Raw genomic sequence first — 26,220 nt, forward strand, 5'->3', positions numbered from 1 at the left:
AGTTTATTTTATTAATGTAGACACACTACCTTTCTTATGTTTAATGTTTGCATAGATTTTATTTTACTTTAAAAGTATTTGTATACTTATATTTAAAGTGCATATCTCTTAGTGAAAGGAATAATTGTTCCCGGCTTAAATTATTATTGTTATTTTAAAATTAGGTCTGATGATATATACTTTTCAATTGAATTATATACTGTTAATTCTGTTTATCTGATGTTATTATAATGTAGTTGGACTAATATTTACCATTCTCCTACTATCTACCTCTATATATATCATTTATCTGTCTATATTTATTCGCTTTTCTGTTTCTATTTATCTCCTTTCCATCATTCTCTTGGATTGAACAACTGTTTTCTTTTTAATATTCCACTTAAATTTCTTTGTGCTATCCAGTTCCATATCTAATTTGTTATTGCTCTTGGGATTATTCTGTGTATTTTTAATTTATTAGAATATAAAGTTAATCTTTCAGTGCTTTATGCAAAATGTAAGCACATTGCAACAATAGTTGTTCATTTATCTCAAATTTGTTGCACCATGGCCATATACTTTACATCTATATATTCTATAAACTTAACCATAAAATGTTATATTTTTTGCATTAAATTATCAGTTCTATAATTAAAGTAATTAATTAGAGAAGAAACACAAACTTAGTCTTTCTCATTTATCCAACCTATCAATCTAGTGTCTTGAGTCTGTCCTTTGATCAGTTCCATCTGGAGTCATATGCTTCTGTCTGAAAATTTCCCACAGCAGTTTTTGTGTTGCAGGCCTTTTGGTGACAAATTGTTTTCTTTACTTTTCTGAATATATTTTTGATTTATTTTCCTTTTTGAAGACATTTTGACTGGATATAGAATTTTTGTTTTTACTTGTTTGTTTGTCCAATATATACCCTAAAGACATTGGTTCACAGTGTGCCAGCATTTGTTTTTTTCTGATTCTCGAGAATTTCACTATTATCTGTATCATTATTCTTCTATATTCAGTGTGTCATTATTTCTTTGGCTGCTTTCCAGATATTTATTTTTATCTCTCCTTTTAAGAGATTTAATTATAATATGCCTAGGTGTGATTTTATTTTCATTTAGCCTGCTTTAGGATTTTGGAGTGACATAAATCTGTATATTTGTGTTTTCCTTCATGCTTTGGACATCTTTGTCTTTATTTCAATATGTATATATTTTTTCTCTTTCTCATATTTTTCTCTCCTCTCCTGGGACTGTAATTAAACATACATTAGACCTATTGGACATCCAATTTATTCGTTTTTTCAATCTGTTTTTCTCTCTGTAATCTATATTGGATAATTTCTATTAATCTATCTTCAAGATCACAGAACCTTTCTTTTGTCATCTTCAATATCCTGTTAGTCACATCCAGTAAATTTTAATTTCTTAAATCTTCAATTTTGTTGTTTTAAAATTTTTCTTTCCCTTTTTTTTTTTTTTTTACTTATTAAGATTTTCTTTTTTTCGGGTATTTAAACATATTTACAATAGCTGCTTTAAACCCTCTGACTGCTAATTTCTATCTCTGGTTTTCTTAGGATCTATTTTTATTTATTTTCTATTGTCCATGAGTCGTAGTCATATGCCCTACTCCATCATATACCTAGTCATCTTTATGGTTTATTGGACACTTTTGGATGATATATTGTTGACTCTTGGTTATTCTATTTTCACTGAAGAGAAATGATTTCTGTTCAAGCAGATGGTGAAACTTTTGGCTGCTCACCTTTAACTTGTATAAAGTTTTGAATTTAGGGCTTTAGAGTGGGCCTGTTTCACTTTTGCTCTTATCTTCCATAGAATCCATGGATCCGTAATGCAATCTCCACTTGTTAGGCAAAGTTCTTTTAAGGTTTCACTGGAAAGACTGATGTGGTTCCCAAGGCCCTCTATGTTGAAGATACTCAAACTGCTAAATATGTGCCTTGTATTAAGTAGCTATAAATGTCTGTTCAACTTATTCATGCTTTGAGATGTGTTTTTTCACCAAGCTCCATGGCATCTTGTTCAGGGGTTAGCCAAGGATTTGATGGGAGATTAGGTTTGGATCTTTCATTAATTTTTTATGAACTAAGCTATTCAAAAGAAGGTTGATTAGACTTTAAAATGTGATTTTTAAGGATTTCTTTTGTAAGAATTTTAGGGAATATTTTCCTTTATATGTCAAAAAAATATGTATTATATATATATATATACCCTGCAATACTTAACCTTTATATCCTTGTCTGAAACATTCATTATATTTGAAGAAAATTCTGTGGAAATCCAATTTCTTCTTATTTTTATAAAAATGACTGATAATAAATATAATTGCAAAGGTATATGGATATTTTGTATATATGTACTTTTCATAAATTCACTAAACTTAAAATATCAGTAAACTCTTTTAAAAACTTGTATATGTAAAATAATATATCTGTAAGAATAATCTTTTTGTTTTTCAGGTTCTTATTTTGATATCATACAGTTCCAACTAACGACCTTGGATTGTTTAAAGTAAAATGAAAATTGTTATTGATTGACCCCCAACATCCAAATGGCTATACCCCAAGTATCCTTTCTTAATAGGGTCTTTGGAGCTCAGGTGTATTTTCCTATTAAAACACACACACAATGTTTATCATTCTTTAGTCCTAGACAAAACCATATTTTTTTCCATCTGTAATTAGATATTAGTCCTAATAGTGCTATAAAAGTCCTGGGAAAGTCACATTTAACCTCTAAACTAGAGCACCTTGAATACCTTTCTGCAATACTGTTGGGAAGAAGGATCCCAGATTTATGATATTCGTGAGCATCCCTGTAATCTGGGTCGATCCTCTTTAAGAAGGGAGAAAAAATACTGCAGACTTGCATTGATCATAAATGCTATTAACTTCTTGCATGTCCCAGACTTCCTATTTTTCTTCAGATTCCATTAAATAATGTGTTCCTTTTCTGCTGTATTAATCTGTTTATTCTCATAAAAGTTAATCTAATTTCTCATGGTTTTTTTTTTTTTTTTTTGCCTTTCTTCCTCTAAAGTACAAAACTCTTTTGAAGTTCTCTAAAGGCTATTATTTGTTATAAGATGGAGACAGGTAAAATAAAAAGAGACAAAAGATGAGAATGGAGCATTTGCTATAGAAATAATGGTATGTGAAATCCAAACCCTAGAAGTACTGAAAAGGAGAGGAATCTCTTTGATCTCCTGCTCTTGTGACTACAATTGTGTCAGGAAGTAATCTAACGGTGCCCACAGGTATCTTAGAATACACAAGTCAAGACTAATTCACTTTAATGTATTTAAATTATTTTACAACCTCCATTTGGTTATGTTCTGGCTTAAAGGTTCTGCAATAATTACAGTTACAAAAAAATTGAAAAGCTACTGAATTTTTTAAGTCTCCAGACAAGATACATTTTATTTAAACAATTAACAAAAGCAAGATATGGTGAAAATAAGAAAATAAAGAGATCTACGTAATGGTAACAAAATGAAATCAGGAAACATATAAATAATAACAATAGTAATAATAATAAAGATAATTAGCAGAGCCAATGTAAATTGGTACATTGTACATGAATCTTCCCTTCAAACTATGTGTGAATAGATAATAAAAAGCTGAAAAGTTAGGCAAATCACCAATTTCTAAAGGAGATTTACCAGCTCATGAAATTACAACAAACTGACCAACCAAAGCCAATTAATAAAGTCTATTAAAATTTGTTTCAGGCAAATGATTTTAATGATTTTTATAAACTCATGATACATATGTAATGTTTTCCCAGCCCCTAAATATGGAATGACTTCCAATGCTCTGTTTCTTACATTCAGACATCATTTCTAGTTGTATGAACTTGCATTTATAAACTGTTCTTTGAGAAGTCTGTTAGTCATAAATATTTATTTCCTTTATTATCTTTTCTTTAAAAAATACTTAACATCTATAGCATTGGATTTTTTATATTTTATAGACTTGAGCCAATGAGAAATTAAATATCATTCAAATTATATTATAGTATGTATTTACTTATCAACTTGGTTCTTTAAAGCACAAAATAATGAAACTATTTTTTAGATATAATTTCCTAATGTACACAGTTTTTATTATTTCTCCCTGGAGTTCTGGATATTTAACATATCAATTAATAGATATCTATAGATGAATAACTCAAATCATAGAAAGAAGAAGATTCCCTGAATTACTGATTGAATACATTTTCTATGTATTCTCCTGAAAGCTGCTATGAACTTTTCCATTTTGGTTGCTACTCCTCTTCACACTCATTTCTGGGAATCCCTCATATGCCCTTTTTTCCTCTTGGGGGTTGATTAAAATACAGTCAATGGAAGGCATAGTTGAACTTCATTAAACCATGATTGATCAATAATTCTCTTTTTCTATAGTATAATCTATTTAAAACAGATATATGAGTTTGGTTTTTGGTGTGTCCAGTTCTTTATACGAACTAAATACTTAAACTTTAATTAATTGCAGTGCTCCTCCCCTGCAAATAAATATTTTGAATAAAAACTAAGGTCATGATTAGAATAATGAAGGCAGTAGCTATCATATAAAATTTAATTTCAGTTTAGGTAATAAAAAGGATATATAGTAATAAATTTATCTTCTGGGTTTTTAATAAAGAATTATTTTTCCACACTACCAGCATTCCCCACTATTTATTAGACTATTTTAAATTCATAATCTATAAAACATAATCACCTAGCTTCCTTACATGAAGAGTTTTGTGAAAATCAGAATTGTAGAATCTATATGATTAGTTTATTAGCCAACCTTTTCATATTATATAAAACTGTTCTCTTTACTGTGTCTTTACCTGAATTCTCTTATTTTTTTAGACTGTGGGATTTTTAATTCCATAATCACATTTCACTGACACTTTTTAAATTGATTTATAAATCTGATTATTAATGTGCTTTTTAAAAACACAAGAAAAAATTTTCCTCATGATTATTGTTACAAGACTAATAGTAATCAAAGAATGGAGTTAATGACATTACTTCAATGACTCAGAAATAATCATTTGAAATATCATGCATTCAGTTTTTAAAAACTGACTAAAAGATAAAGCTCACTATTTTTGCCGATGTTTTTAAAAATGATACTTTAATGGGAACATTTTAGTTTATTCATTTATAAACTAACACTACACAATTAAGTAACAGTTTGTTGAAAATAAGTTTTGTGAAAGCTTTGAGATATATACATTTGAAAAATATTACCTCAGTCACAATTTTAATTCAACTAAATCAAATTAACAATTATATTTAAATTATGACTCAGTGATCTATTTTATAACTTTCAATTATACTTCCCTTTGATAAATCAGTTACTGTTGTATAGTAACAAAGTTTCATTATCAAATAAACACATTTAGAATATCTATGGATAGGGAGCTGCAATGCTAGAATAAAGAAAATAAAGCATAACTAAAATTTGTTTCCTGAAAGGAAATTTCCAAAATCTAAAGTTTATCACTACCTTCTCCTTTCTCCATTTAGTAATAAGACCATTTACTGACTTTCATCAGTATTTTAGTGTCATTTTGCTTTTGCATTTCCTACATTTGTCATAATTATTATTAATGTTTATAAATTTCGTACTTGCTCATTGTATAATCAGAAGAGTTTTACTATTAATCATTAAATAATTTGAAAATTAGTCATCTTATGATGTTTATATTTCAAAAAATTGTATTTCATTATAAAAGTGATATAAAAATCTAATGGTTCCCTGGAATAAATCCCATTTTATATCTGTCTCAGCAATATTTTTTTGGATCTGTCTTCTTAGGCAAGGGCAACAAAAGCAAAACTGAACAGATGGGACTACAGCAAATTAAAAAACTTTTGCACAGGGAAGGAAACCATCAAGAAAACAAAAAGGCAGCCTACTGAATGAGGGAAGATATTTGCAAATGAGATATCTAACAATGGTTAATACCCAAAGTATATAAAGAACTTACACAACTCAACATAAAAAAAAATCTGATTAAAAAATGAGCAGAGGACGTGAATAGATATTTTTCTAAGGAAGATTTACAGATGGCCAATAGACACATGAAAAGACGCTCCGTATCACTGATCACCAGTGAAATGCAAATCAAAAACACAGGGAGGTATTACCTCACATCTGTCAGAATGGCAATTATCAAAAAGACAACAAATAACAAGGTTCAGCTGGATGTGGAGAAAAGGGAACCCTCCTGCACTGTTGCTGGGAACGTAAATTGGTGCTGCTGCTATGGAAAACAGTATGGAGGTTCTTCAAAAACTAAAAAGTAGAACTACTATGTGATCCAGTAATTCCACTTTTGCGTATTTTTCTGAAGAAAATAAAAACACTAATTTAAGAAGATACATGTAGCCCTATGTTCACTGTAGCATTGTTTACAATAGCCAATATATGGACACAACCTAAGTGTTCATTGATAGATGAATGGATAAAGAAGATGTGGTATATATACACAATAGAATATTATTCAGCCTTAAAAAGAAGAAATCTTGTCATCTGTGACAACAAAGATGGTCCAAGAGAACATTATGCTAAGTAAAATAAGTCAGAAAAAGACAAATACCATATGATTTCACTTATATGTGGAATCTAAAAAAACAAAACAGAAATAGACTCACAGACACAGAGAAAAAAACTGGTGGTAGCCAGAGAGGATGAGGGTGGGAGTGATGAGCAAAACAGGTAAAGGAGAGTAAGAGGTAAAAACTTCCTGTTATAAAATCAATAATTCATAGGGATATAATGTACACTGCAGGGAATATAGTTGATAAAATTGCAGTAACTTTGGTGACAGACGGTTACTTCATGGTGATCAATTTGTAGTATATATAAATGTTGAATCACTACATCATATACCTGAAACTAATATATAGTTATGTTCATTATACTTCAATTAAAAAAAAGTCTAATGCTTTACAATAATTTTCTTTCTTGGTTATCCAAACTGAAGCATCTGTAACTAATATAGAATCAATCATAGCAAAATGTGTAAAGAGAATAATTTCTTGGGCTTTTTAATGTATAGATTTGTGAATTCCAGAATGTAGTTACAGGTAAGAGTGACTGTCTGTGTCTTAAACTGCTAATATTTATAGGTACAGCTGCAGGATAACAAATATAACTAGCACTAACTGGAGCACTTGAAATAAACAGCCTATCTGAGTGGATTAATTACTGTGGTTCTCTCTATAAGGCATTGTTCAGTAATCCTATTTCTTGAGTATTATGTGACAATCAGTGAAAATATAAATTATGTATGATACACAGTGTGGATTATACATCGTACGTACTTACACACACACTGTGTGTGTGCAAATACATAATGTGTGTACCTAGGGAGATATAAGAAACTGTGAAAGATTTCATGCAGGACCCCCCACACTCCAGGCTAGATAATTGTAACTTGGATTTGTCTATTACACTTTTCCTCTTTTTGAATTCATTTGCTGTTTAGTTATTGCTTATAGACTGAGTATTTGAGTTTCCCAAAATTCATAGGTTGAGAATTATCCCCATTGTGATGTTATTTGGAGATGGGTTTGGGGGGAGTTGATTAGGTCATAAGAGCAGGGCCCTCATGAATGGGATTAGTACCCTTATAAAAAAGTCTGCAGGGATTTCCCTCCCTGCTTCTGCCATGCGAGGACACAGCCAAAAGACAGCTATCTATTAACCAGGAATCAGGCTCTCATCAGACAACAAATCTATCCGTGTCTTGATCTTGGACTTCCCAGTCTTCATAATTGTGAGCATTACATTTCTGTTGTCTATAAGCCACTACATCTATTTCATTAGAGCAGCCCCGATGGTCTAAGACTGTTATGATTAAGATCAAAATGAAAACAGGCAGCTGAAATTTTCCTTTTGAACCTGTTCCTTATGTGCACATTTTGTTTGTTTTTACCCCTAAATAAATTTCAGACTCAGCTCCAAAGAGAAAATTATTCTTATTGGGTTGTTCATCAATGCTCAAACTCTTCTAAATATAGCTGTTTCTTGCTTCTTCCTCCACGTCCACTTTCCTACCTTGCCAGCCCTGCTCTTGACCCAAGACAGCCACACATGCGGGCTATGTCTGCAGGACTCTCAGGCCCTCTGGCTTCTGGTTGAGCTGCATCAATGGTGAGCTTCAAGAGGAACACTGAAGGATGAAGGAGAGATAGGTCAGGAAAACTAGCCTCAGGATCCCTCCCAAGAGAGTCAACACCAGCTGGCTGTATTCCTTGAATACAGATGACAAATCTTCAAAGCCATTTCTTTCCTATGTATCCATAACCCCACCCTCCCTTCATTTTTTTCCATTTCTGTTAGTGCTGGAATCTGCACTGACATTTAAGATTCCACTCCACCTCACTAACATCTTTATAAGGAATCCCCATATTAAAAAGAAAAAAAAAACTTCAGATTACCTTAATTTGCATATATCATACGCCTCCAGCTGGGACTCTGACTGATATGTTTTCAGTGTCATAGAACACATCTTTCATACAGCATGTCCTCGAAGGTACGTCAATATCCTTGAAATCTAAGACAATTTTAATTGTCCCCTAATAACTTTGTCCAAGACACTACCTGATAAGGTGTTAACATTCACTAAGATATTGAGTAATTTCAGTTCTCAGGAGAAGCCACAGGACAAATTACAGAATGCTGTCAAAATAATTTGGGTTTATCACTTATAAACAAAGCATTTTTCAAGAAGTAATTTCAAAATTAATAATTTGATTTATGCCACAGGAATACTTAATTGAATGTTAGAATATGGTCAACTGTTCCATCCAACTCCAAATAAATACATCATCTAACTCCACATAATTACATTTAAAAAATAAATTTAACCAGTTAAAATACTTTTATTAATTACTATGCTCCCTATATTCAGACAAATAGAGAGGTTGCACTATTTTAATTTCTATTTCACTGCTATTTGTACGTAAGATTAAATTTAGATATTATCTTCAAAATAGACAATGGCAGAATACAGAAAGTAGGAAAATCAAGTTTAAATTGCATTTTGTTTCATCTTCATACTATGCTACAGTCATCATGGAATTGAATTAATAAAACCTGGACTTAAAATTAAATCAAGCATAAAAAATATTATTTTAGTTGAAATTGGAGTGCATTATTTACTTTACTCTCACTGGGTTATGTTTTCCAAACTGGGACCTATTTTACTAATTTATCAATTTCTTTTCCCCAAATCCATACTGTTAATCACTCAGTTTGTAGAGTGTAGGCTTACTGGGTCTGGGGCATTTGGCTCAGTTTCGTTGGTATAATGAGGCCAAGTATCTATGCCCAGTCCCAATAGGAGCCACTTAGTTTCACACAGAAACAATAACTACATAATGTATGTTAATTTCAATACTAACTGAAAAAAAATCAATTTATTCATATATGAGCTTACCTTTATCTTTGCTTGAGAATCTAGTCTCTATTCCAATAATAGTAATAAAATAATTTTAGTTTACCATTTTCCTGAATACAGCACTTTATCTTAAGCTCTCTCAAGTAGAGGTTGCTCATTTCCTTTCTTTTTTTTAATACTTTTTTAAAAAATGGAAGTACTGGGGATTGAATCCTGAATATCATGCATACTAAAAGGGTGCTGAGCTATTACCGTCTTTGCACCCCTCTCCCTGGGGTGGCTCATTTTCCACATTCCACAAAATTGGGTGTCAGGAAGTATTGTAAGCATCCTCTTTGATCCCTGCTGCCATGATGTTCTTTCTAATGTCATGACCTCTTCACTTCTCTTCACTTACGTAAATGAATCTGTGAATTGAGGTTCATGGCAGCATGCTGCGCCCCATGTTCTCCTCAGATTTATTTTACCTTTTATTTGAAATACCTTAAACTTACACTACATTTGAAAAAATATTAAAGAGAAAACTCTACAAATTTCATTCATATTCTATCTATGTATTTTACCAAAACATATGTGCATAAACATGCACATACACACATGTATGTGTAAGTTGTAAATGAGTTGCTAATTTACATTTGATTAATTGCCTATATAATTGTGTGTTTTTTGAAAGGACATTATCTTAAATAATCACCATTTAATAATACATATCACAAAAATTAACCTTCATAAAATACTATTTATATAATATTATAGATTTATTTGACTTTTATCAGTTGTCCTGCTAATGCTATTTTTATCTGCTCCAGAATCACATGATGTCATCATTTGTCATTGTTCTTTAGACTTCTTTAAGAAGATAAAGTTTCTCAATCTTTATTTTTTTTATACTGAGATCCCTTTCATTCTTTCTCATTAAATCAGTGAGTACTGGGTTTATGTCTGCTTTTTCCACACTGGCATCAAGCTGAGAAACTTGAACATGACTAGACATCATCTCTCGTGCTATTAATCTTCCTCAGTTCACCCTCAGTTAGCATGACTACATCATGGACCTAGTCAGCATCCAGAGGGTTCCCATTAGTAAAATATGAATGCTGTTATTCCATTCCTACACAGCATTATTTTTGCCTATACATACAGGAGATACCAGGCATATTCAAGAGCTTGACTGCAAAAATGACATTCAAGAGATCAGGATTTCACAGCTAGCTTGTTCCACAAACCTTACAACATAATTTTCAATTTCTCTGAGCCTCATTTTTATTATCTTTCAACTGCAATGATAGAGTGAAATAATCTGATGTTCTTTCTAAATCCAAATTTGCCTATAATTTCCTTATAATTTTCCCACAGGGCTCTCTTAAATATTGATTCACTTAAGGGGTTATTTACAGAATGTTAGCTATCATTTCTAATTGTGAGTCCTGACCTCACAATTAGGTCTTACATAGGAACATGCTTTGAAATGGGTCATTTGCTGATATAGGAACAGTCCACAGTTCCTTTGCTATTATAGCTACAAAGCAGGGACTATTCTGCTTTTTAGTCACTGAGGTGTATAGAGAAGGGACAGAAAAAATTGTAAACCAAAATAGGAGAAGCCACCTTCTCAGGATAAAAAGGAAAGAAAGAAGGAAAAAGAAACAGCCTGAAGGTATAAGGCAAATGAAACACAAAATCTGATTTATTTTGTTTGGTGTTTTACCTTTAAGAACACATCAACTCCATGAAGATCTATAGACTGTCTGGAATCACTTCTTTTTTTCTTTTCTTTGAATACCTACCTCCAAGTCTTCTTATTTTGAAAGGCAGATTCCTCACCCCTAACTGGTCCTTCACCCTGCCTCTTCCTCCTCATAGGTCTGCTCTATCTCCACAGAGCTCCCAAACACACTCCCTACCCCATCTTAGAACATGTGCTTCCAATTCAAGGAAAAAGAAAACTAAAGCAAAAATACACACACACACACACACACACATATATAAACCCTCCAATACAAATAAGAATCACTCCACACATAAGAGAACATGGTAACTGCCTAACTCATGCTGCGTGAGGTACAGAAATGAAAATGCCACCTGGTAATTCCTTAGATAACATGAGTCCTTCCTGGAACGTATTTATTACACAGTAAAAAGAGTAGGATGTTTCTTTATGAAATATTTTTCTTGGGAATTCAAAATGTAAGCTCCTACCACTGACAAGGTGGCATTTTTAGATTAAGCCGTAGGGAATCCAGCATGATTTACAAATACAACAGTCCAAGAATAACAGCCTTCCTGCCATTCGTGATTGGCATCATTATTACAGACTCTATTATAATCTTATCTCTCTGCCCAACAAAGCTATTCATTCAGCAACTAAGCACACGTCAAAGACAAGGCAGAGTCTACTTATTTGCAGGAAAAAAATGCTTTTGAAAAACATAGTCTCATTGCTCAGGCAGAAACCAGGACTGTACATGACACGGTGCAAAGGGCTCATGATAGAAGGCGGCAGGAAATGAAGTTGAAACAGAAATACCAGCTGAGAAGGTGTTTAATCTTCAAGGTGTGAGGTATTACATTCTAGCACTCTGTCTGATTGATACCAGGCATGAAGGGAAAAAATGATCTAAAACATATGGAGGAAAGTACGCTTAGGTCCCTTTGATGTCTGTGTTGGCAAGGCACTTCAGCTTTCACACCCAGTCTTTAATAAAACAGCTGGAGCTTCTGGTTTGTAAATAAAGGAAGTTGTTGAGTAGGCCGGTCACAGACACAGAAATGCAACTTCACTTTAATGGGTACCTGAAACTATTTATCTCAATATTCACACACACACACACACATACACACACACACCTTTTAGAGCTGTCTTATAAGTGACTCCATATTTGCTTTGAATGATGCCTGTAACTTTCAATACTTTTTCCTGTGGAAAACTAATGAATTCCTACAAATGCAGTATTCAAATGTGAAGGGAAGTTGAATAGTCATTCTCTTCCCCAAAGCCAGAAACTGAAAGCCATAAGCACAGTGGGGAGGAGGCCAGTGTAGGCTTCTTTCTGCACTAAAAATGATCAATTAAACATATAACTGACTTTTTTTTTTTTTTCCAGCCAGTGTGAGAAGTTACACACAATAGCAGCAAACAAAAAGGGAGATCATTGTCAATGATGCAGGGTAATTCCCAAACTGTCTAGGTAGGTCCTCCAAATACACAAAAACAGCAGGGTCCTGCCAGAGACAGTATGTGAGGCAGATAAATCTTAACAGCAGAGAATTCAAGCCCCACATCCCATCAGTCTTTCCCTGCGGAGCGTGCTGAGGATCCACACAGCCCAGGTTTGTAGAGAGCAATTCCTGCTCCGTCCCCAGCCTCATCAGTGATGCACATGTGTGCTTCCACACACCTCTGGACCTACAACCTCACACCATCTCCCACTAAATGCTAATGCGGGAGACCTAGAAAAGCATTCAAATAAATGTGTGTTTCTTAAGCAGGTCTATTCCATCTTACCCAAGACAGATGTATAGAATTCTAGGAACTAAGAATTGGGATCCAAACCTGAAATCATCCAAATGAAGTCCCACCCAAAAAGAATTTTTCCGACTATGATGCTGACCCTGCTTCAGTCTGTCCACTGAGTGCATTGAGCACACAGTGGTTGTGATGCTGGCTCAGATCTGGAAGTCTTAAGGAGATTCTTCTCACCTTGAGTTGAGATCTGGTTCCCAGGGGTTTTAACTGGTGATTCTGACTGGTCCTAGAGAGAGAGGGAAAGACAAGAGAATTTTTCTAAATAGATCATTAGTTAACTACTTATAATTTTTAGCTCCAGGCAGTTTTTAGCATTGACATTAAGTGTATCAACACCCAATTTTTACGACTTTTTTGATACACTTTTTAAGAAAAGCATTAGTCTCTTTGTGTGTTGCCTCTCAATTACTGCCTTTTTTACATTGCTGACAGAAATTCTGCAACTGTGCTTATAAGTCCTTTCAATAAACTATAAGGTCATTTATCAGAATTCAGATTGATTTTTATATAACAGTGATCAGTGTCATTTATTGTTTCATCATGTATTTCAGACTTTAATTCTACTTTTCTAATTGGAAAACTAACTTTCTTGCTCTTGAATATGGAAGAAAAATAGCTGAGCAAAGAAGTATCTATCATCTTGAGTAATATACCATCTAGGGAAACAGTGGGCTTGCCTCGTCCTTGTCCATCTTGCTCCCTGTCCTCTGTAACAGTCTTTTAACAATTTTCTATTATTCTAGCCCTTTGCCTGCTTTTATATTCTTTTAGACCTTATGTATATATTTTATATATATATATGTATATATATATACATATATATATATTTACTTTTTTATGCACTTTAAGAAATTTCCCCTAAATTCCTATCACTTACACAGCTCCAAAATTGCTTTATTTCATACAAGCAATAGTCTTGCCAAGACTCTCCACTATGACTCTCTCTCTCAGAATTAGAATTCAGATGTGAGAGCATGTCATGAGGACATGTATTAACACATGTAATTACATTAAGAAATGAAGTCAGACTTTTCCTGAGAGTAAATCTGACTTGACTGATTGATTTGATTTGAAAACTGGCTTTGCCAAATAGGTAAATTAAACATTTTCCATAAATCACTTGATTCTGTAGTTCTGAGATTTTAACAATAGTATATTTAAAGTGCATGAAAAGAAATAATTTTGTGAAAACTGTTTATTGGTAAATGTGTATCAAAATTGATAACGAGTTTATTGAATACATCTCAGCAAAAGCCCTTCTGGTAAATGCCAATAAATTGAGAATGACACTGACTCTAATGACAGGGTGACAAAGCCTTTTGCTAGTCAGGATCAAACTGAAGGGAACACAGTTGAATTGTCAGCTGATAGATTAATAAAAATATTTTTGATGATAGGTTCCTATATGAATTTTTATCATATAACTTGGAAAGAGCTCAAAGAATTGAGTGGTATTACTACACTAAAACTTCCATTTCTTTCTTCTTATTTGTGATAAGTGTTCTCAGTGCTTACATACGTATATAAAATATAAAAATATAATTGATGCTGAACTTTGCCTCAATTAAATTATAACTATTATTCATCCAGGAAAAGATAAGCTATTCTGATTATTCTCCCACCCATTGCCTCTATTCTCTTTTCTAACAGCCTATTAGGGAAGTATCAGACCTCCTAGATCGCCCTCTACACCTCTCCCTTTTTTCTCTTCCTCTTCATTCTTCCACCTTATCAACTATTTCCCAACAGTATCCTTTAGCCCTTCTATTCATTTTTTAAAATTTTACTCATCATACCTTTAATTTACAATAATTACTTGCCTTCTGATTGATTATTTTACATAGCAGCCAGTTCTAATTCTATAAATGGACTATTTTCTGAAATACTTCAAATGTACCAATTAGAACTTTCTAAAGTTCTCTTTTTTCACTTGAAAAGGGGTAAGCATTAGTTGTTTTTCCCTGTATTTGTTCATGTATTTTTTCATTCATGCTCTTTATTTTACTAAAATACATGTTTACTCAAATACGTGTGTACCCCTCTCCCATTTGTATTTATAAATCAGATATTAAGCTAATTATACAGGCTGACTACCCTAACTATTCATAGTTTTGCTGTTCCAAGATGCTTCTCTGTGAACCTAAAGACTGGCTGCTTATAAATTCTTAGACTTGAAAGCCCTGAGTAATCATGCAATGAACATTCATCTTGATGGTCCTAAAATTCAAAGAGTAGCAATGCTGGAGCTAGATTAGATGCCTTTGCACAATGACCGCAAGTGGAAATGTAAACAAGCCAATCTCTGGATGTAGAACTGAAATGAAGACCAGCCTCATATGGGATGAAACCAACTAGATACTTCAAGTTACTGTTTTAGTGACTTAGTAGCAAAGTAACAACACTAGATTGGAAATCTCAATACCTGTGCTCTAGGCCTGTTTCTGTCCACTAACCACTAGCCACAAACCTGCAAGAGAGCCATATCCTCTTTGGATTATAACATGATGATGCTTGAGGCCCTGCCTATCCTAAAATTCTATAATAGTAGGAATTTAAGTGTCCATAAGTGATCTTTCTGCTCCTGGGTATGTATAACCAAATCAAAAGTTCAGCCACAGTGATCATATATTAATGGATGTAACATATTTACATGCACATATTTATTAAAGTCACTGTAATTTAGTGCTAACACTAATTTCAACCTCTCCAGGATACTGTGATTGGTCTCCACATAAATTTTTTATCCCACACAACCTACTGATGAGTTTTAAGCACACAGAAACTCAGAGGAATACTTGAATGACTGTGCTATAATATATTTAATCAAAAATATGAAATGAAAATAGGGTTTTTCAAATGAAACATCCATATTCATACATAGCTTTTGTTTTTTCTTCTCAACTAAGTCTCACATTCTCCAACTCAGCAAATTCATCTTAACATTGTAATTGGTTCAGTCATAGTTATAATCTTAGAGACCTCTGCCCAGTATTTATTATTTCGGCTACTTATGATCCTGCTATTCACGTATGTCATCTTTCTTATCTTAGATCCAATCACTTCTCTTTTCCATAAAATTGCACAGTGCCTTTCACATTCTTATCAATTAGTATGAGAGATTTAATCTTTATAATTGACAAATATATGGTGTATACACCAATGGGAAAGAGTTACCATGCTTCCTATTTCCCACACAATCTAGTTTTGTATCCTACAAATAACAAAGATTATTAAGTATCTATTTCTCAGTTATTTAATAAGAACACTTTTTAATTTCATAATTGTGACATAAGGTTTACAAACCTTATTCAAATACATTACCTCATTTGAGTCTTTGAATTAGTCTGGGACATAAAAAGGCAAACATATTCCTCATGTTACAGATGGAGAAGGTGAGGCAGGAAGGTGCACCAGGATAAGCTCCAGTTATACCTCAGGATGCCAGAAGGCAACCTCATTAGTGTCTGCTGCCTTCTCCCACTACCAAATTTTGCATTGTTTCTCATCTTTTTCTAATGTCAGCTCAACTTCAGTAGCTATTTTCTGAAAATCTTTCTGTTTCAAACTTCTTTCATTCATTAAGAAAACCTTAATCAGCTCCTACCGTGTTGCAGACCCTGTGCTAGATACTAGGGCAGAGCTTGGACCAGTTAAGAAAAGGCATTAATCAAATAATTACAAAAGAAAAGTGGATATTGTAACTGTGACAGATGCTGCAAAGTAGGAGCACCCAGTGTCATCAGACCCTGTACACGGAGATTTGACCTAGCCAGAAGGGTCAGGAAAGGCCACCCTGAAAGAGTAACATATGGGCTTTGGTGGAACAATGAAGCTGATTTTACTAGATAAGAAGAGAAAGAGAAAAACACACACGTGAAGACCTTTAGCAGTAGGAAGTATAGCAAGTGGGGAGTAAGGAAAGAAGCCCAATGTAAATAAAATCAAGAGAATGGAGGAGAACAGATGGTGAGACATGAGAAAACTGGAGGCCATGCTCTGCAGGGTTTTAAAGCAGGTTGATGAATTTTGTCTTTATCCAAAAAGCAATGGTATTGTATACTTAATTTACATGAAATATACAAAGTAGGCAAATCCATAGAGACAGAAGGTAGATGAGTAGTTATCAGGGGCTGAGGGGAGGGGAGAATGGAGTGTGACTGCTAACAGATACAAGATTTCTATTTTAGAAGATAAAAAAGTTTTTAAATTAGATAGTAATAATAATTGCACATTTCTGTGAATATACTAAAAACTACTGAACTGCACACTTTAAAAGGGTAAGTTTTATGGTATGTAAATTATATCTTGATATGGTTATTATTAAAAAATAACAGTAGAAAAGTGTGAAAGATTTTAAGAAGGGAATTCTCTGATAAGATTAGAGTTTTAAAAGGATAACTGGCTTCAGTGTGAAAAATTAGATTTGGGAGTGGAGAAAGTAGTCTACTATAATAATACAAGTGAGAGAAACTTAGAAAAGGAAACCAAAAGGACTTAATTATAGATTGAGCATTAGAGACAAATAAAAAGAAGATATAAAAGGATGGTCCCTAGTTTTCCAGCTTGAACAAGGAAATGGATGTTGGTACCATTCACTAACATTGTGGTACTGGAGCATGATCAGATTTTGAGGGATGGGGGTTGGATATTGAGTTCAGTCTTTTATTATATTGAGTTGGAGATTCCCTGGAGAAATGTCAAATAAAAATTAAGATATAAAGGTCTGAAACTCAGAGCAGAGTTTTTAGTAAAGGGAAAACTTATGAGTATTCTGCATATAAACTTGTAATAACCTTTAATGAAAATAATATGAAAATGAATACATGTGCATATATATCCATGACTAGGACATTATGCTGTACACCAGAAACTGACACATTGTAACTGACTATACTTCAATTAAAATTTTTTTTGAAAAATTAAATAATAGACATGGATAAAGAGAAACAACCTGGGAAGAGAATCTATAGGGTGAGAAAGAAGGTGGGCTAGGACCAACCCTAGAGGAACTCTGAATTATTGGCCATAGAGTACAAGACTGCAGTGGAAACATAAAAATAAACAAGTCAGAGAAGCAGGGAGAAAACCAAGACAGTGTTCTGTCAAAGAGGACAAGGAGAGCATTTCAAAACCTCTATGACAGCTTTCACACCATGTAATTCTTACCTAACTCCTCTGCTAGATTATGAGTTTTTTGAAGGAAGGTATATTTTCTTCTGACACTACTTAGTACTGGGCCCATATTAAGCATTCAATGAATATGTGTGGTTTGCAATTAAATGTTTGAATTTGCTGTTTGGTGAAAAAATTTGTTACATCAGTAGCTCACAGTTTTATGCTAGAAAAACTTCAATGCAATAGACAAAAGGAAAAGTTGCCACTTTTCCTGACTAAAGAGAGAGCTCTCTCTAACCCCTTAGTATAATGCCGGTGTGTGGCAGAGACAGAGCTAAATGAAAATGCCTAATAGTAGCGATAGGCTAGCAGCAGTGATGGTAAAGGCAAAAACACTTGCACAATGAAATCGAGGCTTAAATAAAATGAAAAAGGAGTCTGAAGGGCTACAGAGCCAAGATATATTCAGAACTAGATGTTTTATGGAAAAAGACAGCCAACTCAGTGAGCAGAAACAAAATTCAAGGAGGCTGAGGAAGGTATGAATTTGTGAACCATGGCTACAATTTGGTTCCCACCCACCCAGGATTCCAAACGATGTAACCAATCCCTACTGAGAGGATTGTTAATAAACAAGCTTACCTATATAAAAAGTTCATAAAAATCAGCAGCATAACTACACATATATACACATACCAAGGTTAATTACTAAGTTAAACTTTGTAAGCTATTCACATTGTTCTTTTAATTTGATTCTTTTGTTTCCTAAACTCCAGGAGCTTGTCGAAAGCCTACTGACTATAACCTTGAAGCCCAAGCAGGGACTCCCTCAGATTGGATGCATTTAACTGTAAGACAACTTCTTCACAGTTGCCATGAAGAACTTTGGGCATGCCAGCTAGTACTACTCTGAGAATAACACTGAATATTGGGGACATCTTCAGGGGACTGTTGGCACAGAGATTATGACTGTACATTTGCAAGACACAATGACTATTTTGGACAGATGTTACTACACAGAATTTCACACTGATTTATCCTTCTACTGATGTACATGAGAATTCTGGTCACTGACTTAGAGATGGACGAGAAATTTTACCCTAACTAAACTTTGTTGAGCAGACCTTGTCAGCTGAGGCTTTGCAAGTTAAAAAAAAAAAAAGTATGATCTGCATTTAGAAATTCCATCATGTCCTTTTCCCTCATTCTAACCTTGTCTCAAAAGTTTCACAATCACATATCACAGCAAAGAGTTTGAGATCTCCAATAAGTCTAATCTTGTTATCTTCTCTTGCTCTTATCACGTCACACATTTCTTTGCCTTATCTATTTTGCCCTAGAGGTCTGTAGTATACCTACTTCTAGTAGCTTTATTTGTAAACCTTTTAGAAAAGCACTAACTTATTCTCTTAAACTTACTCTTCTTATATGAAAATCAGTCAACAATGCTCCCATTTATACTCCTTCATTATGCTTTCCATTTGCAAGCACATTGCATAGTAACATGTTCTAGACTTTTCTGTTATCCTGCAGCAGTAAGACTGTTTTTTTATATATATAAAATCTTTGTATCTCATAATTTTCTTCTGTCACCCATGCTGTGGATGGAGGTTTTGTTTCTAATACTACTAGCCTACAGGCACAGACACTCAATAACTTTCATTTCCTTTTCCTGTCTGACTTTGTCCAAATGTATCTGGATGATCATTTCTTGTGCTATTTTTCCCAAAACAGAAATATAGAAGTAAATAAAGGTACTGCCTTTCAATTTATTTTCCATTTATGTGGAAAACCTAGAAGCTTAACCCCCAAAAGCAAGCATTCTTAAATTTTTGTTCAAATCAATTCTCTTAGCCATCAGGCCCATCACTGTAACTTAGAAACCAGTCTTGTGATGGCAGGACTGTGCTGCTCAATCTTGCCTTCTCTTGGCCAGAGGCCCCAGTGCTAGTCAGATGTAGGAACCATCAGTTTCGGCCACTGTGGGTCAGAGAGCAGCTATCAGCCTGCTCCCCACCACTGCCTCCAGAGGAAGAGTCGGCAGGAAAGGGGCTACGAGTCACTCCTTCCTCAACAAAAAACTGCTCCACAGAAACAGGTCAATCAACAAGTCATGTTATTTATTCCATGGAAATCCAAGTAAGTAGAGGGGCTTCAATAAAGAATGTTATTTTCCTTTGTTTAACCTGGAGTTTCCTACCCCTTAATTTGAGAATATTTTTTTGTGTTGTGCATACATGTGAAAACTATTAGCACTTGGTGAATCAAACTTTAAGAAACAATCCTCTGGAAACCTTTAGATTAAGAACGAAGGCCAATTCTCATGCATCAAGATTAATCTCCTGTTGCTTTTCTCTTCAGACTTCTATATGACGTTCCATTTATTACATAAGTTTATATTTTTCGAGGTGCTTGCTCCATAAACTGCCTCATCCCTACCCCAAATTTGAGATTCTAAAGTCAGCAGATCAGTGTTTAAATCCCAACGCTGTTATTCACCAGCCATTGAGCAATTAATTTAATCCCCTTTAGCCTTAATTTGCTCCTCTGTGGAACTGAGAACAGGTTTCCCCTAATACTAGCACAGCCCAGGGCAAAAAGGACAAATGAGGGCCAAGAACCACATGTCTGAACACCTGGAAGTTACCAGATTAACTGTGCCCCCTACCTGGCCTAGTTTCCACTCAGTTTCCCCTCTCCCACCCGCAAGGCTACTCCTCTGGAATGTGCTCACTACCAAGAGGCCAGAGAGCCACCTTGCTCTCCCAGAGCCTGCCCTTGCCTGCTGCAAGCCTGGGTAGGAGTATAGATCTGCTGGGGCCAGGCAAGGCAGAGGCTCCCAGGCCTCCTGGATGGTGATCAGAGTGCCAGAGGGCTATCTTTCTGACTCAGGATTTACACACGGCTCTAAGCATCTATCAAAACTAGACTGGGGAGAGGGGGTGGAGTAGGGAGGAAGAGGATGCAGCTATGGAGGGACCCTGGTCTGCCTGGACACCAGCAGTGGTGATTCGGGTCAGCCAGATGTAAAACAAGAGCACCAATTCTTCCTCTAGTTTCCCAGGGCAGAAGACATCCATGCACACACACACCACAGGTAGTACCCTCTGGCCTGGGGCATCCATTTTGGCTAATATATTTATTTCCCATAATTTTGTGTAGTATAATTCTAAACATAAAAAAAGAGAAAATAAGACAAAAATCTTAGCTTGAAAAGGAAAAACTTTCCTTGGTTTCAGCATCTATGATTTGCAGTGTTCTCTGTGGCTCAGAGCACTGAGTGGGGGCCTCTCATACTCATGTCTAACGGCAGGAATGATTGTGATAATTGTACTTATTTCCTAGAATTGTGTGGGAGTTAAATATGATAATGCATGTGAACTACTATTATACCATTATCAAAATCAGGAGTAACTCTTCTCTAAGTTTGGCCTCTAATTCTTGTTGGGAAAAAAAGGCAATGAAGCTGTGTCTTTAGAAAATGAAAAAACCTGCAGACCAGTCAGTGCTATTCCACTGCTCAATCATCTCAGGACACTGAGACATTATAGCACTTTATTGGACACTGTGCTTTAAAGATGATCAGTTTTCTCCTTTATTCAAGAATAACAAAATACTCCAACTCTTTGAGAATAAGCACTATGGCTTACCTTCAATTGACTGCCTGCTTTAGGTAGTAGAAACAGACTTCTTATCATCTCTCTTAGAAGTGATAAGCAGAGATGACATTCAAGCAAACGTGATGGTCTCACATGGAATATTTTTGAGCAATAGTTCCCTCCCTGAACTTTCATACTAATTAAACAAGGAGGTTGGACTAATTTTTGGACAAAGAGTTTGCAAGAAACTTTATAAATATTACATGTTCCAATTGTAACAATGATATAAAATATATCTTTCTGAAACACAAGCACACAGATTTTGATGGGACTGACTTCAGGTACAATTTACTAATCTCACATAAGAGAAGAAAAAACTCACTAGCTGTATTATGAGTATTGCAGGGCTTCAGGCCTCTGAAACAGATTTTGACCAAGGATATTCTGAGCAAATGGATAACATCTTATATAATATATAGGCTGTATTTACCTTACCTATTTGGTTCTTACACACAGTCTTCAATTCAGTCAGGCCATCTGCCCACTGAAGAGCCCATGTTTACTGCTGCCACTAAGCCCTCTAAACTTGTATCTGAACTTTGCCCTGAGAGTCTCCTCTGGACTCCTATTCTTACCACTCCTTTGGTTTCTAATTTTTTTTTTAACCTCACATGAGCATATTTTGCCTTGCTATTGAGATTATAACTTACCTGAGAGTGGAGAACACAAATCAATGGCTTTGTGTCCTACCCACCCACAACACAGACTGCCAGCACAGTGCTAATGGCTTCACCCCAACACAGAAGAGCTAGTTATTACATGGCGAACCTCAAAGGTCCACATAATTAGTTGGCATCCAGTCTTTTTTTTTTTTTTTTAATTCTGGAAGTAAGATTAAACAATGCAGCAGGCTATTTGAGCTCTGCTTCATCCAACATGCTGTCAGACACCTGACAAATGCAGAGATATGAACTAGGTAACATGAACCCTTAACTAATTAAGGGATATAGTGTTTATGTGTTTCTATAATGAATAATTAACAGGAAAAATTTGAGAGACTCAGCCGCACTAATGTGGCAGGAGCTGCGGTTGGATTTGATTCCCCTTCTGTGTCTCCTTTGAAAGCATTCACACACCAGCCAGCATCCTTTACACTACATTTATAGGTATGTCATGTCTGGAGCCTCTCAGGTGGAAATTATGACAGTTGTTCTAGAAGCAGTGATAGAAGGGTAATTAAAAAATAATTAACAAGAATAATTAGCATGGGGCCAAGGGAGGAGAGCTTTTATTTTATCAGCTAGATTGATGTGATTAAATGTGTGCTGAACACAGCTAGAAAAGTACCACCACACGGCAATATGGAAGAAACTACGATTTTTCATTTTTATTTTATTTTCCTGCTATTCCTTCCCCAACAAATGTCAGGAAGAAACAGTCACTGGGATCCTCACTGCTTTTTGAAAAATTCCACTCAGCGTCTCTCACAGCATATCTCCATTTGAGCGAAGATCTAACTGCACAGCCCGGATGAACACAGTGGTGGAACTCCAGGACCTGTCGGCATGCTTCTGCTCGGGGCTGGGTAGTACGTGGTTACTTTGGCACTAGCCACGGAGGAAACAAAATGGCAAAGGCAGGAAGCAGTCATAGAATTTTTACTTGTTTTTGCTTATCATGTTTTACTTTCCTGAGAGCAAGACTAAACTCTGCTGGTAAAAGAACAGAGGCATGAAGACTCACGTTTAGCCAGTAAGGTGTCCTCGGCACTGATTGTCTTATAATTGAACAAGACAGCATGCAATTTTATGCAGTACTTTCCCTGTTACAGGGAGGCTGTACACGCTCAGGAATGGTGCCCTGCTGAGAGAAAAGCCCTTCGTTAAACAAGTCAGGCAGGCAGGAAGAGCGCGCTGCGCAGACAGCCCCGGCTGAGATGCCGGCCCACGTCACACACTAGTACTAGTGGAGTGGCCTTCGGCAGAACACCTTCTCTCCCTGAACCAAAACTGTCTTTAAAATGGTGATCATCATGCCTACCTGGCCTTGCATTTGAATTATCATTTATTTGAATGCCCTTCTTTTGTCACAATATCTGTTTTTATTATCAGGTTGCTTAATTTCCTGGAACCTGAGGTCTACCCCTCTGCAAAATGTAGGTAATGTTTATCTTATAGGTTTAGGATGAGAATTAAATAAGGTCCCTAAGAAAATTATCTCCCCAAGCTATATCATTTATCAAAAGTCATTGAGTGAAAAACTATGAAATATTAGAAGATAACAAATTTCTTGACTTACATTTACTGCTGGAAAAAATAATGAAAGGTATAATACGTGGACATCAGAACAATGGCTTTTGTGTTATTCCAAGGATCTGAATATAGTAGCACTCAGTAGGTTTTATTTGTTTACTTGCTTTATGTTTTTTCATTTGCTTATTTTTAACATTTGCAGGAAACCACGCTGTCTCCTAAGCACTAGATATATTTGTTAAGGAATAAAAATATAATTAACACATCATCACACAATTCTGTTTCTTCCAGAACTTGATAGCACTGGGGAATGAGGAAGCAGAGTAAATGAAGTGGGTGAAGCCTTTAACAGTGATTGTGATGGTAGGCAGGAAGTCATTTACAATGATTTGGATTCTTCCAATGAGTTTCACTGATGCAGTTTGCCTAGAGGACATTTGAGATGGAAACTGGAGAACGGGGTGGGGGCCAATCACATTAGAGGGTGTGAGAATGGCCGACCTGTCTGAAGCTCCCATCACAGACAGTTTCTAGTAATTTCTGTTCATCATTTCAGGAACCTCACTCACCAGGAGCCATGGTTCCCCTGGGGTCACTGGATTTTAACAGAACCCATTCTTGGCTTGTAGAGCCTAGAAAGTTTTACTAGGCATATGTTATCTGCTAGCATGATTCATCCATTCCTGTAACAAATATTTTTTAGCTGATCCCTAAGCCAGTCATTGTCCTCTTGGACTTGATGCTGGTGGGAGAAGAGGCAGGAAGAGGCTCAAGTCTAGCTCAGATAAATAAATGTTAAGAGTTTCATATAGATTAAAACCCCTAATACTACACCCACCAAATCTCATAATTCACAGTAAAGGGATTTATGAGAGAAGGAGAGATTGAAAGTGCAAATGAGTCTTTTCCCTCCAAGCAGGAGATGTTTGCCCTTGTTGGTGTCATAGTTATCTTACTTTTCCTCGTGAGTTTTTGGCGCCTTGTTATACAGCAGGACCCATTGGCTTTGAAAAGCCCCAGGTACACCTGATTGCTACCAACATGTTAAAACCAAGAATGATTCTCAAATTCTTCCATGTTCAGAAATGCTAAGACTAAACATTGCAGCTCAGGTGACTGAATTTTAATTACAGTATCTGTATCATATTCCAATATTTATTGACTGACTAAATGAACAACAGAAGGTTCTGAGATAGAAGAGAGTGGAGGAAGTTTGTGGATGATAAGGAAACATTTTCAGAAGAACAAAAGAAGGAATACAGAGTCTGGCAGTTTGGCTGCCTCCATAAACTGGGTGTTCCATATAGTTCATTCCAATTCTGCCTGAGACTCTCCCTTTCAAAACATCCGCAACTGTTCTGATAAAAGAGCTAACAGTTGGAGGACATTAAAGCTGATTACCAATAGATTGCATTAACATGCAAAGCAATTAGGAACCACTGAAGAGTATTAACATGATGGGCTGATGCTTTGTGTACCAATCATAATTCTGAAACTGTGAAAGTTAACTCCATCTGCAGCCAGCCTTAGGCACTGTGATTCAAGGCTTCAAAAGCTGTTATTTGTCAAGACCCTTTACCTGTGCCCTTTTCATATGACATAACTCCAGGCCTGTACCTGTCCAACCAAATGGCTGCCTCCTGCTTTCCTATGATTGCAAAGTGCTATCAGCAGAACAGTTTTCTATTGAAGTCCCTATAAATTGATGACATTAGGTGATCTTTAACACCGCCAAATAATCCTGTTTCTGTCTGTCCACATTTATCTCTAGCTCCCATTTTCCTCAACCATTAGTCCAAAATCTCATTTAAGCATGGTCAGCTGTTACCTCCTTTATCATTCCCAGATGACTATATGGCTACCTCGTTCACAAATTAAGTAAAGCCCATGAGAATTGTCTCAGTTTCATTTGCTCATTTCGATATCATAGATACCTCCTCACTTCTCCCCTCCTTTGTTCCCACCTAGCACTGAAGTACTCCTGGTTCTGTCCCTGCTAATCCTTCAGCTGGCATCCTATCCCCCGGTAAACCATTCCATCAATTATTCCGTCTCTCTCCTATAGTTCAGCCTTTTCATGTTTGGTAGTTTACATAAGTATGTTCAAATCTCTCCTACTTAAAGAAACAAAGGCTCAGTCCTGTAATCCTTTAATTATCTTATTACATAGTATAAAAATTGCTTTCTAGATATACTATGGCATTTTAAGAATGAGTTTTCTTTACTATAAAACTGACAATACTAATTGGCTTAAAATTAGTCAATTGATCTTACTGAATAAAACATAACTTCTCTAATATAGTACACCAGGT

The 26,220-nt window shown here is 35.2% G+C and overlaps 1 long non-coding RNA gene across 1 annotated transcript in view; it reads right to left on the minus strand.

The window, feature by feature from the left end:
• Positions 1–19,337: 19,337 nt before the first annotated feature.
• The window catches only part of LOC116658527, an 18,073-nt gene continuing 11,190 nt past the window's right edge, over positions 19,338–26,220 (minus strand). The window contains exon 3 of the long non-coding RNA XR_004313803.1: positions 19,338–19,347. This is a non-coding gene — a long non-coding RNA (uncharacterized LOC116658527). The remainder of the gene's footprint in view (positions 19,348–26,220) is intronic.

The sequence above is a fragment of the Camelus ferus genome, chromosome 2, assembly GCF_009834535.1.
Source record: "Camelus ferus isolate YT-003-E chromosome 2, BCGSAC_Cfer_1.0, whole genome shotgun sequence".
Classification (NCBI taxonomy): Eukaryota; Metazoa; Chordata; class Mammalia; order Artiodactyla; family Camelidae; genus Camelus; species Camelus ferus.